We start from the raw sequence: 17741 nt of genomic DNA, 5'->3' as shown, positions 1-17741 counted from the left end.
GGTTGTTAGCAGACTATCTCAAACACTAGCTCAACCCACGAGAGAGGACTTAGTAACAGCAAAACAAGTCCTCAGATACCTAAAAGGCACAAATGATTTTGAACTGATCTTTAAGAAAAGCAGTGAGGACCTAGATCTAATTGCTTACAGTGACTCTGACTGGGCATCCTCTGTAAAAGATAGACGCAGTACAACAGGGTACTGTTTTGCACTTACTAAAGAGGGACCAGTAATATCCTGGAAGACAAAGAAACAGCCTACAGTGGCACTCTCGACATGTGAAGCCGAATACATTGGTCTTGCAACCACTACTCAAGAATGCATGTACTTAATCCAACTGTTAAACGGGATGGACAGAAAAAGGTACACATGTGCCAAACTGTTTGGGGACAACCAAGGGGCCATTGCTTTGAGTAAAAATCCAGTGAACCGACAGAGGTCGAAGCACATTGATGTGAAATATCACTTCATTCGAGAAGCGTTAAATGAAGGGAAAATCTGCATTGAATACTGTCCATCAGAAGAAATGGCTGCAGACATACTAACAAAACCAGTTACAAAAGTGAGACTCAGAAAGTTTCAAAAATGGTTCTTTGGAAATGCAAAAGATGCTATGGGTTAACAGCATGAGAACAAGGGGGGGTGTTGGATTTATGTTCTCCTGAGTGAATGTGTTGGTTTATCTTTTGTTGTGGAAAGATGTTCTTTTAAATTGTCGTTTTATTTTGGAGGTGATTTTGTTTTGGTGATCATGGACTACTTCCTGTAACCTCCTATAACACTTCCTGTTCCGGGTTGTTATGTAGCGCGAACCGCATCCAAGACTTGATGTGCGTGTATTTGTGCCCTCCTGTGTTGCGGACAATAAAATAAACGGGAAAAGTAATCAACCAACCAAGTGTGTGCATTATTAAGAGAACATGGCCGAAGAAGAAGAAAACTCTTCGAACTCAACAGGTACATTGTGACAGCAAACGAGCAGGTGATCGAGCAAGCGTCTGATACGAGAGCATTGCGTTCGTATGGAGCGTGTTTGAAGTGAACAGCAGAGACGAAAGGAACAAGGCAAAGTGTTGTGAAATAAAATATTACCTGTAATACGCATTTTGTTATTTGCTGATTGTATTAAACTATCACATTCATTGTCAGTCAAGAAGAGAAGAGGACTATTATCCCTTCTTTGACGAAATGACCAGAGCACAGTACAAACACACTATTGTTCTTGTAACGTGTTTTGTATTTAAGTCCTGTCTGCCCCTCGCTCACCGTCGGATCATTGCGTGTGTTACTGTCATGATGTCTGTTTGGTGTCTGTTCCTGTCTTTGGTAATGTCACCCTGTCTTTTTGTTCCACGTCTTTGTCGGTCAGTCCTGTTGTTGGTTTTGTTGTACCATGATTTTCTTAAAAAAATAAAAAATAAAAAATAAAATAAAAAAAATAAAAAAAATTTTTTACCCATGTATAATGCGCACCCCAGATTTTAGGACAATAAATTAGTTAAATTTTGCGTATTATACACGGAAAAAAACGGTATATATATACAGTGCCTTGCGAAAGTATTCGGCCCCCTTGAACCTTTCAACATTTCGCCACATTTCAGGCTTCAAACATAAAGATATAAAAGTTTAATTTTTTGTCAAGAATCAACAACAAGTGGGACACAATCGTGAAGTGGAACAAAATTTATTGGGTAATTTAAACTTTTTTAACAAATAAAAAACTGAAGAGTGGGGCGTGCAATATTATTCGGCCCCCTTGCGCTAATACTTTGTAGCGCCACCTTTTGCTGCAATTACAGCTGCAAGTCGCTTGGGGTATGTCTCTATCAGTTTTGCACATCGAGAGACTGGAATTCTTGCCCATTCTTCCTTGCAAAACAGCTTGAGCTCAGTGAGGTTGGATGGAGAGCGTTTGTGAACAGCAGTCTTCAGCTCTTTCCACAGATTCTCGATTGGATTCAGGTCTGGACTTTGACTTGGCCATTCTAACACCTGGATACGTCTATTTGTGAACCATTCCATTGTAGATTTGGCTTTATGTTTTGGATCATTGTCCTGTTGGAAGATAAATCTCCGTCCCAGTCTCAGGTCTCCAACAGGTTTTCTTCCAGAATGGTCCTGTATTTGGCTCCATCCATCTTCCCATCAATTTTAGCCATCTTCCCTGTCCCTGCTGAAGAAAAGCAGGCCCAAACCATGATGCTGCCACCACCATGTTTGACAGTGGGGATGGTGTGTTCAGGGTGATGAGCTGTGTTGCTTTTACGCCAAACATATCGTTTTGCATTGTGGCCAAAAAGTTCGATTTTGGATTCATCTGACCAGAGCACCTTCTTCTTCCACGTTTGGTGTGTCTCCCAGGTGGCTTGTGGCAAACTTTAAACGAGACTTTTTATGGATATCTTTGAGAAATGGGTTTCTTCTTGCCACTCTTCCATAAAGGCCAGATTTGTGCAGTGCACGACTGATTGTTGTCCTATGGACAGACTCTCCCACCTCAGCTGTAGTTATCTGCAGTTCATCCAGAGTGATCATGGGCCTGTTGGATTTTGTCCACAATTTAGGGAGCGCGCTATCTGCGCCTCACGGCAAAAGCCATTGCCATTCACCTGTTATCCAATTTACTCACTGCGTGCTCGTTTGATTTCTTCAGATTTAGGAAAATGCTAAGACACTGAAGCAGAAATTAGACTTACACAGGTTGGTTGAGTTCAATCACAATTCTTGTTAAGAAAGCTCTGTTTTCAGGAAAGTACAATACAGCGCTGGGCCCTTCAAGAGCAGAAAGTCTCCATTCAGAAAAGGCAACGTTCAAGGTTCTTTGGTCAGCTTATATTCAGTTGCACAGGCCGGTGTGGGGCGAGTTTGATGGGTGATGAGTCGTTGGGGTGGGGCGAGTTCGCAGTAGGGTTTGATTCAATGGGAGTGGGTGCTGGTTATGGACGATTCGGTGTGTGTGTGGGGGCTGCCGTCTTCCATCCTGTCTTTCGGCCTTGGTGATCATCTTTGGCCGAGTCCTTGGCTGTCTCCCTCTGGCACCTGCTGGTTTTATCTCCAAGTGACCTTCCTGTAAACATTCTGCTCCATTCTTACACTGTCGCACCTCATCCATTCGTCATTCTTTCAATTTTGTCATTTTGTACGGAATTATGTGAGCTTTTGGCTGTGACATCATCAATTTATTAATGTTCCCTGACTATGCAAAGTTTGTTCTTTTGATACTCCATGTCTTTGCTTACATCATTACATTCTTAGTTTAAGCATGCTTCCAACCGTATCTCTTCTTTGTTAGGCAAAATATTTCCCTCTGTGCAGAGCGTTCAGTAGTAATCGAAAAGCTGGCGTCTCGCATTTAGGCGACATATGACGTTTAGTCAAAACACAAGATATAATCAAGTACTGAACGGTCAAGACGACTCTGGCCGTGTCCATGATTTAGAGAAAAAACATCAGGCATGCATTACACAGTTCCTTAAGGGTCATTAAGCTATTTAGGCAATATATCAAAAAACATTTATTTCACAGTGCTCAGAAATATATATCAGATCATAAAGTTATAAAAACCTTTGTCATTACCACCTATTAAAAATGTCTAGTTATGTCTTCTTTATTGATTTGGTGTGTAGGTATAATTATATGCTTAAAATATTTCTTTTATTGATTTAATATGTGAATATACTTTTCTGCTTATGTACTTTATTCAATGAAGTTCGAGCATATCTGTTTTTGTAGCTAGGCAGGACTTTTTGTATTTCGACCCCATTCCTTCAGGCCTCTTGGCTGCATCTCTGATCAGTCTTCTCCTTGTTTGAGATGAAAGTTTGGAGGGACGGCCGGGTCTTGGTAGATTTGCAGTGGTCTGATACTCCTTCCATTTCAATATAATTGCTTGCACAGTGCTCCTTGAGATGTTTAAAGCTTGGGAAGTCTTTTTGTATCCAAATCCAGCTTTAAACTTCTCCACAACAGTATCTCGGACCTGCCTGGTGTGTTCCTTTGTCTTCATGGTTCTCTCTGCGCTTTAAACAGAACCCTGAGACTATCAAAGAGCAGGTGCATTTATACGGAGACTTGATTACACACAGGTGCATTCTATTTATCATCATCAGTCATTTAGGACAACTACGCGGCTTCTGGGCTGGTGCTATGGCTAGTGTCCAAGAAGTTAGTGTATAGTTCTCTGGTATTGCAAGAGAATGTTTGTTTTTTTGCATTTGGATTAGAACATATGGTCAAGGTGTAATGTTTACTACATTCATTATAAAGAACTTATTTTTGTTTTGTAATTAAATAGTTCACTTTAACGTTAATGGTAATACAAAAAAAGAAAGAATATTCATTTTTCTTTACTTACTTATATGAGAAAAAATATAGGAATTTGATAAAGTTCAATGTTAAAATAAGCACTTTGTATACTACAATACTCTTGTAATTTCCTAAATAAAGAGTTTGCAGTACCTTGTTGATTTTGCGTATGAATTGTTATAAATCAGGATATTGTTCTATATCGATCGTAGAGCACTATATCGTGATGTATCGTGAATGAATCACAGCAGGCTTTAAGATATCGGCAAATATCATATCGTGGTTCTTTGTATCGATATGATATTGTATCGTGACAAAACCCGCGATTTACACCCCTAATATATATATATATATATGTGTATATATATATATATATATATATATATATATATATATCCATCCATCCATTATCTGTACCGCTTGTCCCCACGGGGGCCGCGGGCATACTGGAGCCTATCCCAGCAATCACCGGCGGGGGACACTGGAGTTTCCGGGGAAAACCCAAGCAGGCACGGGGAGGACATGCAAACTCCACACAGGGAGGGCCGGAAGTGGACTCGAGCATATACACATACATATACGTACATATAGAGGCTTTGCAGTCACGTGGTTTTATCACGTGATTTTGTGTTATGCCGCCATCTTGGCGGTCAACTCGTCAGCTCGTTCCTACGTGTTTGTATAGATTGTCTGATTTCTGCGCTACGTTTTCACCGATTTCATCCGAATTATGGCTGATTTGCTATCCAACGAAGTTGGGCATTTGGATGAAGAATCCAAGAAACGTTACAGAGAGAAGTTGAACCTTGTTGGCACAACGGATCCGTACCTTTTACCGAGAAGCATGCTAAAATCGCCCGAGCATTTTGCAACAGCCGACCTGCCTGAACTCTCATATCCAGATATTTATAATTACCTCGTCGATTCACCATCTCCGTACACTGAAAAGGACCTTAAGGCATACAAGTGTCTGGATGCCTACAAGTATTTTACAGCAGGTTTTGTGCATGATGGGCTGATATGGCAGATCCTAAACAAGAATCGATTTCTTCTCATGACCAAGGTAAGGAAAAAGCGCGCACGTGGCAGTAACAGTGTGATTGTGAAAAAACTACTGAAGTGATTCTAATGAAAACTCACATTGTTAAGCTTTTTTTTTTTATTACAAAAGGCCTCTTGTTCAAAAATGAATGATTCATGAGAAAACTTACCAAATGGCAGGTAAAATATGCATAAATGGAGAGTAAGAGGGCTAGCCTTGTATATTATATCCAAATTAGGGACTGATAATAATATAAGGTATGTCATATTATCTGTTTCAGGTAAAACACTCAACGGATGAATGATCCTCCCCTCAGACCTTGGGTAGCAATAGCGAAAGATGGTCAGATCCTGCTGTGCTGCCACTGTACCTGCATGGCTGGATTGGGTGAAACATGTTCACATTCAGCACTCAGTAATTAATATATATATCATAAATAATTTATTGTTCTCCAACCTGTTACAAATCTAATCATAGTGAAAACAATTTTTATTAAAATGTTTTTCAGATATCTGCGGTTGAAGAAGAGTCCAGGGGCCAAGCAACATCAACAACTTGGTTTCAACAAAGAGCTGGGCGAATTACGGCCTCGAATTTTAAGGCAACGACCAGGACCAATGTCTCAAAGATTCTTCATTCCATGTACAGCGTTTCAAACTGTCCTTCAGTTCATCAAGTTCTGCACGCAGATTTTTACACTCTGCAGTGAGGGAATCCATTGCTTCCCCAGTGATAGCCGTCTGTGTGGCAGTAGTCACCATGCCTTCTTTTCGAATCTCAGCGTGCACCACATCTTCACCAGCGGGTAGTTGATCATTTTCACAAGGGACAGACTGGGAAATATTGACAAGTGCTGCTGCTGCTGCCAATGCCCTCTCTTGCGGTCTCTCTTGCGCTGCTTGAGATTTTGTCTTCTCTTAAAGATCTTCATTGAACATTTGAGTTTTCGTTTGTGAGGTGACTGGGTATGCTCAAATATATTTGGCACATAGTCTGGGGATAGTGGATCTTTGGTTTTTGCACCTGAAACAATTAAACAATCACATTATTCATCATGACTACCATAAATAATTAAGCACGTTGTTGAAGGGGATATACACAGTTCAATTTGTTTTGACATATTAAAAAACTGAATAGAGTGAAATCATTCAGATACTGTACCTGTCTGTTCAAGTTGCTACCATTTTTATTTTTTGTTTATTTTTGCATGATGCCACATCTGATTGGCTTGAAAACTTAACCAATAAAAATTTTAACCTTGTGCCAATGGCTTGAAAACTTTACCAATGTAGATTTTACCTTGTGCCAAATGAAGTAACAAAAACCCTCTTGTTAAAAAATGCTACATTAAAAAAAAATTGTTTCACAAGGTTCATAATAATTTTTTGGGAAATTTCCTAATGCATTCACTCGAGAATTAATTGTTCAATTCCAATATGAAGTTCAATATTTACATTGATAACGTTTTCAAGCCAATCAGATGAAGCATCATGAAAAAATAAACACAAAATAAAAACGGGGGGGGGGTGAACTGAAGAAATCATCCCATTCCCTGCCTTGCTGCTCTTGCTGCCTTTCTAAAAATGCACCCAGCATTTTCAACAATCATATTTGTATCATCCCATATTGTATTATTTCACATTTTGTGAAACAAATCAGGGGTGAATAGTTTGTTTACATACCTGATATGAAGTCCTCATTGCATATCCTTGTGTAAATCGTAGGTTTCCATCGTTCACGACGAATATCCGCGATCCATTTATCACGTTTTTTCATGTTCGCCGGAAATCTATAGAAGCTAAGATTTGGTTTATCGCCTCGTCTATTGCTACATCCAACAGTACAGCAGGTATCCGGCATTTTTAAGCTCAAATAGCAGCAGATATAACAAGAAAGCGTGTGTGAGTCGTTGACAGGTGTTGTGCTTGATTTGGTTCCCCCGTGAGATTTTGTTCCCCCTGCCGCGGGAGCGCGCACGCCTTATTTGGAAAGCGAAAAACCGATGTCGTACGGCGTCGTCGGCGTCAGCACTATGTTGTTTTCAATAAAAACATGAAGAACTCACGTTTGCGTCAGTCAATTTTAATTTTTATAAAGGATTATTCTCATTTGATGTCTTTAAATTCATCCGCGTTGTGCCATTGAAGCGGGGTGCATTCAAAGACCAGTCGTACAGTCGGAACACTCATTCACTTCACCAAAACGCAACAATATAATTACGTGAGCTCTTTGCATAAACCTCAATGCAAAGAAACTCCTCTTTTTGGGTACAGGCTACAAGGAGTATATATTACAAAGGAGACTTTATACTTAATTGTGATCATCATTCATCCATCCATCCATTTTATTACTCAGGTATTTTCAAAGCAAATTAATATTGTTGCATTTATTAATTTGCTTTAACATGACAGCGCAATATAATTAAAAGCTGACACGATAGCAACGTGTTCATTTAAGAAAAAGCCACACACGTTTTGTGATCAAATCTTTCATAACGAGAATGATTTGAGTGAATTGATTTGAATGAATAATTGAGAAGAAATTTCAGTTCTGAAGGCTCCTTTTGTCCCAAGCAAAGTGACAGATGGTGGGGAGGGGGGATAAAAATTGTAACAAGAACTCTATAAAAAATGTCAAGCCGTGAGGATATGTTCCCCCCCCCCCCCCCTTATTTTGAGAACGGTGAGTGCTGGACTCCAGCTGTTTTTTTTCTGTCTTCCTGGGGATCCTTTCAGGTTGTGTGCCAAATTTGAACAGGTTCCCTCTTTCCTAGGCCAAGTTACAGGGGGGGAACATATCCTCACAGCTGCCCTGTGAGGATATGTTCCCCCCCCCCTTATTTTCAGAACGGTGAGTGCTGGAGTCCAGCTGTTTTTTTTCTGTCTTCCTGGGGATCCTTTCAGGTTGTGTGGAAAATTTGAACAGGTTCCCTCTTTCCTAGGCCAAGTTACAGGGGGGGAACATATCCTCACAGCTGCCCTGTGAGGATATGTTCCCCCCCCTTATTTTCAGAACGGTGAGTGCTGGAGTCCAGCTGTTTTTTTTCTGTCTTCCTGGGGATCCTTTCAGGCTGTGTGGAAAATTTGAACAGGTTCCCTCTTTCCTAGGCCAAGTTACAGGGGGGGAACATATCCTCACAGCTGCCCTGTGAGGATATGTTCCCCCCCCCCTTATTTTCAGAACGGTGAGTGCTGGAGTCCAGCTGTTTTTTTTCTGTCTTCCTGGGGATCCTTTCAGGTTGTGTGGAAATTTTGAACAGGTTCCCTCTTTCCTAGGCCAAGTTACAGGGGGGGAACATATCCTCACAGCTGCCCTGTGAGGATATGTTCCCCCCCCCTTATTTTCAGAACGGTGAGTGCTGGAGTCCAGCTGTTTTTTTTCTGTCTTCCTGGGGATTTTTTCAGGCTGTGTGGAAAATTTGAACAGGTTCCCTCTTTCCTAGGCCAAGTTACAGGGGGGGAACATATCCTCACAGCTGCCCTGTGAGGATATGTTCCCCCCCCTTATTTTCAGAACGGTGAGTGCTGGAGTCCAGCTGTTTTTTTTCTGTCTTCCTGGGGATCCTTTCAGGTTGTGTGGAAAATTTGAACAGGTTCCCTCTTTCCTAGGCCAAGTTACAGGGGGGGAACATATCCTCACAGCTGCCCTGTGAGGATATGTTCCCCCCCCTTATTTTCAGAACGGTGAGTGCTGGAGTCCAGCTGTTTTTTTTCTGTCTTCCTGGGGATCCTTTCAGGCTGTGTGCCAAATTTGAACAGGTTCCCTCATTCCTAGGCCAAGTTACAGGGGGGGAACAAATCCTCACGGCTGCCCTGTGAGGATATGTTCCCCCCCCCCTTATTTTGAAAACGGTGAGTGCTGGACTCCAGCTGTTTTTTTTCTGATGATTTGTGCAGTGATACCGTTATTACTGCACTTTATCAATTTCTTTGGCCTTATTTTGGTCAAACAACTTTGTTTCTTAATCATATAACATACATCAAAAATTATAACTTTAAACTTTATTAAGAAAAAAAAAAAAAAAAGTTTTTTTTAAATAATAATAAAATAAAATGAAAAAATACAAATTTTAATTTAAAAAAAGCAAGATGGTCTTCAAGCAAGCTTTTAATTTGTACATGTTGTACAGAAAAAAGAGCCTTCGGTTGGAGGCTCCCCGACACATACAAGATGGAACCACCTGCAACACTCGTCACACTGAATCTGGTAAACAAAGAAAAAAGCAAGATCATACAATGCAGCACATTTACAATAATTTACAACGAATGTGTAATTCAATATATTTCTTAATCATCACATGCATTAGTTAACAAGACCTGACCTAATTACCCATCTGTTGTCTGTGTCATGTGTAGCTTCCCCACAAACAAAGCACAAGTTAGATAAATCATCTGTGAAAACAAAGACAGAAGAATTGCTATAGTACTTCCCTGTGTAAAACTTAACTGAGTTGTATATAGCATTGATAGCACAGTCAGGACCATTCTTTGGGTGGCAATAACATCTCTTGGGTGCATATTACTTACCAGTCTCTAATAGAAGTGTGGTGGCAATTTGCAGCCTGTACCTATTTACATCATGTGCCTTTGCTGAGAAATCTATTTCTTCATTTGAAAGAAGATGTTCTGCAAACTGAAAAAGACAATGTCAGATGTTTACAGTGCATAAAGAATGCTTTAAATGTTTGCCATCTTTAGCCTATATATCATACAAAAAATTCTGCTGTCAGACAATAATTTGTTTTAGTCCTTTGTTGTATGAACTCTAAATTAGTTTTTTTAGTTTTTAGTAATGTTTGATTAAGTTTTTGCATAATTGAGTGATATGAGTTTGGTAAATCTAGTCTAAATCAAATGCATACTTTCAAAGCAAATACACCACAAGATGTTGAATCTTGTTGCCTGGGATGGGGGACAGTGCCATAAGTCCACCTGGAAACATTGCACCCTTTCTTGCGCATGAACGCCCTGAAATATAAGAGCCAGTACATATTATCACAAATCTCAAGTTTTATCCGTCAATTACATAATTTATATTGGTAAAAACAAAAACCTAGTCCACTTTCAAAAGAAAGCGCACATCTTCAGTTAAATGTTGATATCAGAATAGTACTCTGACTTTTAGAAGCTGTGCTTACCGGGTTGATTCCAGGCATTTTTTAATGTCCATTTGAGACTCACCAAGAGGATCAACTAGTAAGGACCTTTTTTCTCCTGGCATGATTGCCTATATTTTAAACACAAAAAATGAGGTTTTATTATTCATATGCATGAATTATTAAACATTTTGCACATAACTATATATTTTTTGCTGTAATGTTACTCCTCTTGTGGCATTAAAACTTTTCTTTACCACCAGCTTCCAATGCTTATGCTCATTGACAATGCCAACAATAAGTTTGTATTCCACCGGGTTGATCTAAAAATAAACAGAAGAAAAAAATACGTCTGTCAATAATTTCAGTAAAATGCGTAAAGAACAAAATTAATGCCAATTGAGTTTTTTAATAAAATTGTTATGTCTTAATAACGTTGTTGGGCCACTAATTGGCCCGGCAACAATATTAAGACATTTAACTTCTTAACTTCATTGATAATTTTGCAAGATATAATTCAATAAACAGTACTAATACAGACACACCTTGAGTCTCTGGCTCTTTCCATTCCATAAATTTGTCATTGCAAATGAGTCTATATAGGAAACCTTTTCCACGCTGATTTGGTTGCGTTTGTTCACCAACAACAGGAGGTACGCGTTTATAACCTGTAATTGAAACGGTAAACAAATTGAAACAGAAAATATTACCCCCCCCCCCACACAAAAAAATACAGTGCTGCCAATTAAGACAAACCTAAGTTTCAGATATGAAAACATAATTTTACCTCCGATTCCAGCTCAGAATTGGGTCTAACGTTCATAATGTCCCAAAAGAACAATTTGTACGCCCCGATTTTTGATAGGAGAACATGGACGTGCTTTCCCTTCCAGGCATCTTGAACGTCTGTCAAAAATAAGTCAGAACAATACCTCAAAATACAATTGGAAATGTGGTTCATTCCATAGCAGCAAGTGGCATTTATAAAACACTTTGTGAGTACAAGACCTATGTGCCACATATCCATAATGTATGTTTTAATATGTTTACAGTTTTATCATGAATACATCTTACATTTGTCCACATTTTCCCTCGTTTGTCTAAAAGTCAAAGACAGTCGTGGTGGTGTTGCGGTATTAAGAGCAGGGGAAAAGGGAGCCGTGGCTGGAGAAGCTGTGGCTGAAGGAGCAGTGGAAGAGGGGGCAGTGGCTGGAGGAGCTGAGGCTGTAGGAGCAGTGGCAGTGGGAGCGGTGCTTGGAGGAGCTGAGGCTGGAGGAGCAGTGGCAGTGGGAGCGGTGCTTGGAGGAGCTGAGGCTGGAGGAGCAGTGGCAGTGGCAGTGGGAGCGGTGCTTGGAGGAGCTGCGGCTGGTGGAGCAGTGGGAGAGGGAGCGGTGGTTGGAGGAGCTGCGGCTGGTGGAGCAGTGGGAGAGGGAGCGGTGGTTGGAGGAGCTGCGGCTGGTGGAGCAGTGGGAGAGGGAGCGGTGGTTGGAGGAGCTGAGGCTAGAGGAGCAGTGGCAGTGGTGGCAATGGCTGGAGGAGCTGAGGCTAGAGGAGCAGTGGCAGTGGGAGCGGTGCTTGGAGGAGCTGAGGCTGGAGGAGCAGTGGCAGTGGGAGCGGTGCTTGGAGGAGCTGCGGCTAGAGGAGCAGTGGCAGTGGTGGCAATGGCTGGAGGAGCTGAGGCTAGAGGAGCAGTGGCAGTGGGAGCGGTGCTTGGAGGAGCTGAGGCTGGAGGAGCATTGGGAGAGGGAGCGGTGGTCGGAGGAGCTGAGGCTGGAGGAGCAGTGGCTGGAGGAGCAGTGGCTGGAGGAGCTGAGGCTGGTGGGGATGGTGACTGTGTCATCCAGGAGGATGCTCCTTTTTTGTTTTTATACCTATGAGGCACTCTTTGTTTATTTTCTTTGTATGGTTTTAGGTGGTCAATGTTTATTTTGGGGACCAAGGCTCCATTCTCATCCTGGAGGTCAGCTGTCTTGCCCTCAATCGCCACAATTTTGTATGGCCCCAAAAAATTGGGGTTCAATTTTCCTCCCTTTCTTTGTTGAGACCTGATATTTTGTCTTAGAACAAGATCTCCGATGTGTACAGTTGGTGTGGTCCCTGAGGTTGTTTTTGGGTGCCTTGTTTTTTCCTGCGCTTTTCTAATGTGCTCTCTAACTTGCTCGAATAGTTGGTCTTGTTCGTTATGGTCTTGTGCCATAACTTCCACCCCCACCACATCCTCCACAGTGCCATCAACCTTCAGAAAAAGCAAACATTTGCTGTCATGATTAAAGTGTCAACAAGTTTTAGTTTTATATTTGTGTTTTACAATTAAGATGTAACTAAACAAATTCAACAAGCAAATTGTCCTTGATCGTATAAAAACTTCTCCATGATACTGTATATCCTTGTAATGGATCATGGATCTTGATGTGCCAAAATCTTACCTCGTAGTGTTCTGGCACTTGAATGGGGTAGCGTGCCTCTCTGCCGAACATTAGAAAGTAAGGCGAGTAGTTTGTCGTCATTTGTTTTTTGGTCCTCAGACCAAACATAACTGGATCCAAATATTCATCCCAGCTTTCTGGATGCTGACAAACCACTTTGCTCAGAGCTCTAAAAAACAAAATCAGTTTTAAAATTGCGCTGGTGACAGTGTTGTTGTTTTTTTATTAATTTTGGAGAATTGTATATAAATGACTCCAATAACAATTTTTAAACCAAAATGTGTTTTTTCTGACCTAACACTTTTTATAGTGCATGTTATTTACTTTGAAAGTGCCCTGAAAACAAAAACAAACTCACGAGCAACATCATAACAAGAAATTGTCAAAGATTAATGTGGGTAAACGAAGTATACTCACCTTTGAATTGTCCCATTTAATTTTTCCACCAACCCATTAGTTTGAGGGTGGTATGGTGAGCAAAGGCTTCTTTTTATGTCAAGCATTTCACATACTCTCTTGTTGATCTGCAGTTGCCAGGGGAAAGAATAAGTAATTGAGTTGGGCAATTTTGCAGTGAAATAGTGTTTGAGAATGTGATCTTAACATCATCACTATACTGGCTTTGCATCACAAATACACAGAAGGAAAATACAACACCCACAACTGCAACAGTCACAAAACACGGACAAAATACAATGAGCAGTAAGAAACGTTTTATTTTTATTTTACTCCAGCTATTTTATGAAGTTCGACATCCTTTCGTTGCTTTCATCGGCCACACAAAATAAAGTTGCAGGCCAGATATGCCCTCAGGGACTTGTATTTGACAGCTATGATGAAGATAATTTCTGCCAAACACTGTTGTACTTACTGCATTGACAAATTCTTTGCCTTGATCTGTCAAGATCCTTTTTGGCGACTCAAATTGGTAGACGAATTTTAGGATACAGGCGGTAACATCAGCAGCAGACTTCGACCTCAATGGATAGGCTTGAGGCCATTTTGTGAAATAATCGACCATCACGCAAATGTATTGGTATCCATCTTTTGTCTGAGCCAGTTTGCCAATGAGGTCCATCCCCAAGAGTTCGAATGGCTGAGACACCTAATAAATAAATATTTATAAAAACAAATTGTGTTAAACTGATGTTGCTGAGAAAAATAGTTATATAAAATATGCCACATACAAAATACTATATAGACCTTGAGTCAAAATAGAGAACATTATTTGGATTAACTGACCAGTATAGGCATGACCTCTGTTGGGCTTTTTATTGATATGCCGGCTGCCTGACATTCGGTGCACTGAGACACCTGACAATGGCAAGTTTTGTGGAAAAGTAGTCATTGTTAATAAATGCATGCAAAAAGGGCAAGATCTTAGATAATGATTTTGAATTGTTTGCAAAAGATACAAAGGAATAGTTTCATTCATTATGTTTGCAGGCTAAAAAAAATGAACAAACAAGTATACTCTTTTTGTATTGTTTACATACCCAGTCATTAATGTCAACAGACATCGCTGGCCAGTAATATCTCAGAGAGATGCTGTGTCTTGTTTTATTTTGCCCGGTGTGTGCCCCTGCCGGGCTGGCATGAAAACTCTTAAAAATGTCATTTGCCTCTTCAGCACCACAGACAACCTTCACTTGGACTGCCTGGTCTGTGCCTTTTTGGCGGCAATAATACAGCTCCCCTCCTGAGTAGAAGTAAAAATAAAACGTTGAATTAGCACCATACTTGTGGTAATTCATTAAGTGCTCACTCAATACACCTAATTGCAAATTTGCTACTTGGACAAAAAAAAAACGTTAGTTTCATAATATATCAAATGTTCACTCAATGGGTCTACAACCAAATATGTTACTTTAGTTTGATAATTTATCAAATATTTACTCAATAGATCCACAAATAGTTACTTGAAAAAAAAAACATAGCTTGAGTTGCACTCAACAAATTCAACAATTTTCCTTCATGTGTTATATATATTGCTTCCAACATTTTACAAGTCAATTATTTGTCTTATAGAGTAATTACTCTAAAACCTAAGTTTCTGACGTTAGTGTAGAAATTAGCAGGTTCTGCAATGTGAATTTTTGGTGCGTCTCTGGATCTAATTTGCTTGATTTATGTACGATGTGTATCTTACCCTCAACGTCGTAAAAAGAAGCTTTTCTTCTCAATACGTACTTCTCATTCTTCGTAATACCATTTGGGTATTCTTGTTTTGTTTTGTAGGCAATAATTTGTTGGTAAATAGTTGGGTCCATTGTGCGGCAGCGTATTGTTGTCAGAAAACAATGGCGAAATGACGCGAAGTGCGCACTTACAAGGTGGGGTAAAATGGGTGTTTTGGTGACAAGTTTGAATTCAAGACAATATTGTTTGACCAACAAAGGAAAGAAAACATTATTATCTATTTGTTTATTTATTTATTTAACATCCAATATTGTATAGTTATCAGTGCACAAATCATTTATTTACATATACACCCTTTTAAATGGGGGGGAACATATTCTCACAGGGCAGCTGTGAGGATTTGTTCCCCCCCTGTAATTTGGCCTAGGAATGAGGGAACCTGTTCAAATAACATGTACAGAAATTAAATGCTAAATATTTGAAGCTTGCTTGAAGACCATCTTGCTTTTTTTAATTAAAATTTGTATTTTTTCATTTTATTTTATTATTATTTAAAAAAAACATTTTTTTTTTTTTTTCTTAATAAAGTTTAAAGTTATAATTTTTGATGTATGTTATATGATTAAGAAACAAAGTTGTTTGACCAAAATAAGGCCAAAGAAATTGATAAAGTGCAGTAATAACGGTATCACTGCACAAATCATCAGAAAAAAAACAGCTGGAGTCCAGCACTCACCGTTTTCAAAATAAGGGGGGGGGAACATATCCTCACAGGGCAGCCGTGAGGATTTGTTCCCCCCCTGTAACTTGGCCTAGGAATGAGGGAACCTGTTCAAATTTGGCACACAGCCTGAAAGGATCCCCAGGAAGACAGAAAAAAAACAGCTGGACTCCAGCACTCACCGTTCTGAAAATAAGGGGGGGGAACATATCCTCACAGGGCAGCTGTGAGGATATGTTCCCCCCCTGTAACTTGGCCTAGGAAAGAGGGAACCTGTTCAAATTTTCCACACAACCTGAAAGGATCCCCAGGAAGACAGAAAAAAAACAGCTGGACTCCAGCACTCACCGTTCTGAAAATAAGGGGGGGGGGGAACATATCCTCACAGGGCAGCTGTGAGGATATGTTCCCCCCCTGTAACTTGGCCTAGGAAAGAGGGAACCTGTTCAAATTTTCCACACAGCCTGAAAGGATCCCCAGGAAGACAGAAAAAAAACAGCTGGACTCCAGCACTCACCGTTCTGAAAATAAGGGGGGGGAACATATCCTCACAGGGCAGCTGTGAGGATATGTTCCCCCCCTGTAACTTGGCCTAGGAAAGAGGGAACCTGTTCAAATTTTCCACACAACCTGAAAGGATCCCCAGGAAGACAGAAAAAAAACAGCTGGACTCCAGCACTCACCGTTCTGAAAATAAGGGGGGGGAACATATCCTCACAGGGCAGCTGTGAGGATATGTTCCCCCCCTGTAACTTGGCCTAGGAAAGAGGGAACCTGTTCAAATTTTCCACACAGCCTGAAAGGATCCCCAGGAAGACAGAAAAAAAACAGCTGGACTCCAGCACTCACCGTTCTGAAAATAAGGGGGGGGAACATATCCTCACAGGGCAGCTGTGAGGATATGTTCCCCCCCTGTAACTTGGCCTAGGAAAGAGGGAACCTGTTCAAATTTTCCACACAACCTGAAAGGATCCCCAGGAAGACAGAAAAAAAACAGCTGGACTCCAGCACTCACCGTTCTGAAAATAAGGGGGGGGAACATATCCTCACAGGGCAGCTGTGAGGATATGTTCCCCCCCTGTAACTTGGCCTAGGAAAGAGGGAACCTGTTCAAATTTGGCACACAACCTGAAAGGATCCCCAGGAAGACAGAAAAAAAACAGCTGGAGTCCAGCACTCACCGTTCTCAAAATAAGGGGGGGGGGGGGGGAACATATCCTCACGGCTTGACATTTTTTATAGAGTTCTTGTTACAATTTTTATCCCCCCTCCCCACCATCTGTCACTTTGCTTGGGACAAAAGGAGCCTTCAGAACTGAAATTTCTTCTCAATTATTCATTCAAATCAATTCACTCAAATCATTCTCGTTATGAAAGATTTGATCACAAAACGTGTGTGGCTTTTTCTTAAATGAACACGTTGCTATCGTGTCAGCTTTTAATTATATTGCGCTGTCATGTTAAAGCAAATTAATAAATGCAACAATATTAATTTGCTTTGAAAATACCTGAGTAATAAAATGGATGGATGGATGAATGATGATCACAATTAAGTATAAAGTCTCCTTTGTAATATATACTCCTTGTAGCCTGTACCCAAAAAGAGGAGTTTCTTTGCATTGAGGTTTATGCAAAGAGCTCACGTAATTATATTGTTGCGTTTTGGTGAAGTGAATGAGTGTTCCGACTGTACGACTGGTCTTTGAATGCACCCCGCTTCAATGGCACAACGCGGATGAATTTAAAGACATCAAATGAGAATAATCCTTTATAAAAATTAAAATTGACTGACGCAAACGTGAGTTCTTCATGTTTTTATTGAAAACAACATAGTGCTGACGCCGACGACGCCGTACGACATCGGTTTTTCGCTTTCCAAATAAGGCGTGCGCGCTCCCGCGGCAGGGGGAACAAAATCTCACGGGGGAACCAAATCAAGCACAACACCTGTACTGAAAAGTTGACCGCCAAGATGGCCGCCAAGCTAATGTGGGTAGCTTGATGACGTCAGCT

General features: G+C 40.6%; 1 long non-coding RNA gene across 1 annotated transcript; it reads right to left on the bottom strand.

Annotated features, from left to right (window-relative positions):
- Positions 1–9458: 9458 nt before the first annotated feature.
- Positions 9459–10697, bottom strand: LOC119134969. Its single transcript, XR_005100447.1, has 5 exons — positions 10485–10697; positions 10209–10314; positions 9874–9979; positions 9677–9738; positions 9459–9550 (listed from the first exon to the last, which is right to left on the bottom strand). It is a non-coding gene; the product is annotated as an uncharacterized LOC119134969 (long non-coding RNA).
- Between the last annotated feature and the right edge of the window lie 7044 nt (positions 10698–17741).

This window comes from Syngnathus acus, chromosome 15, assembly GCF_901709675.1.
Source record: "Syngnathus acus chromosome 15, fSynAcu1.2, whole genome shotgun sequence".
NCBI classification, from domain to species: Eukaryota; Metazoa; Chordata; class Actinopteri; order Syngnathiformes; family Syngnathidae; genus Syngnathus; species Syngnathus acus.
The sequence above is the reverse complement of the archived record's forward strand: the minus strand, read 5'-3'. Positions and strand labels throughout refer to the sequence as shown.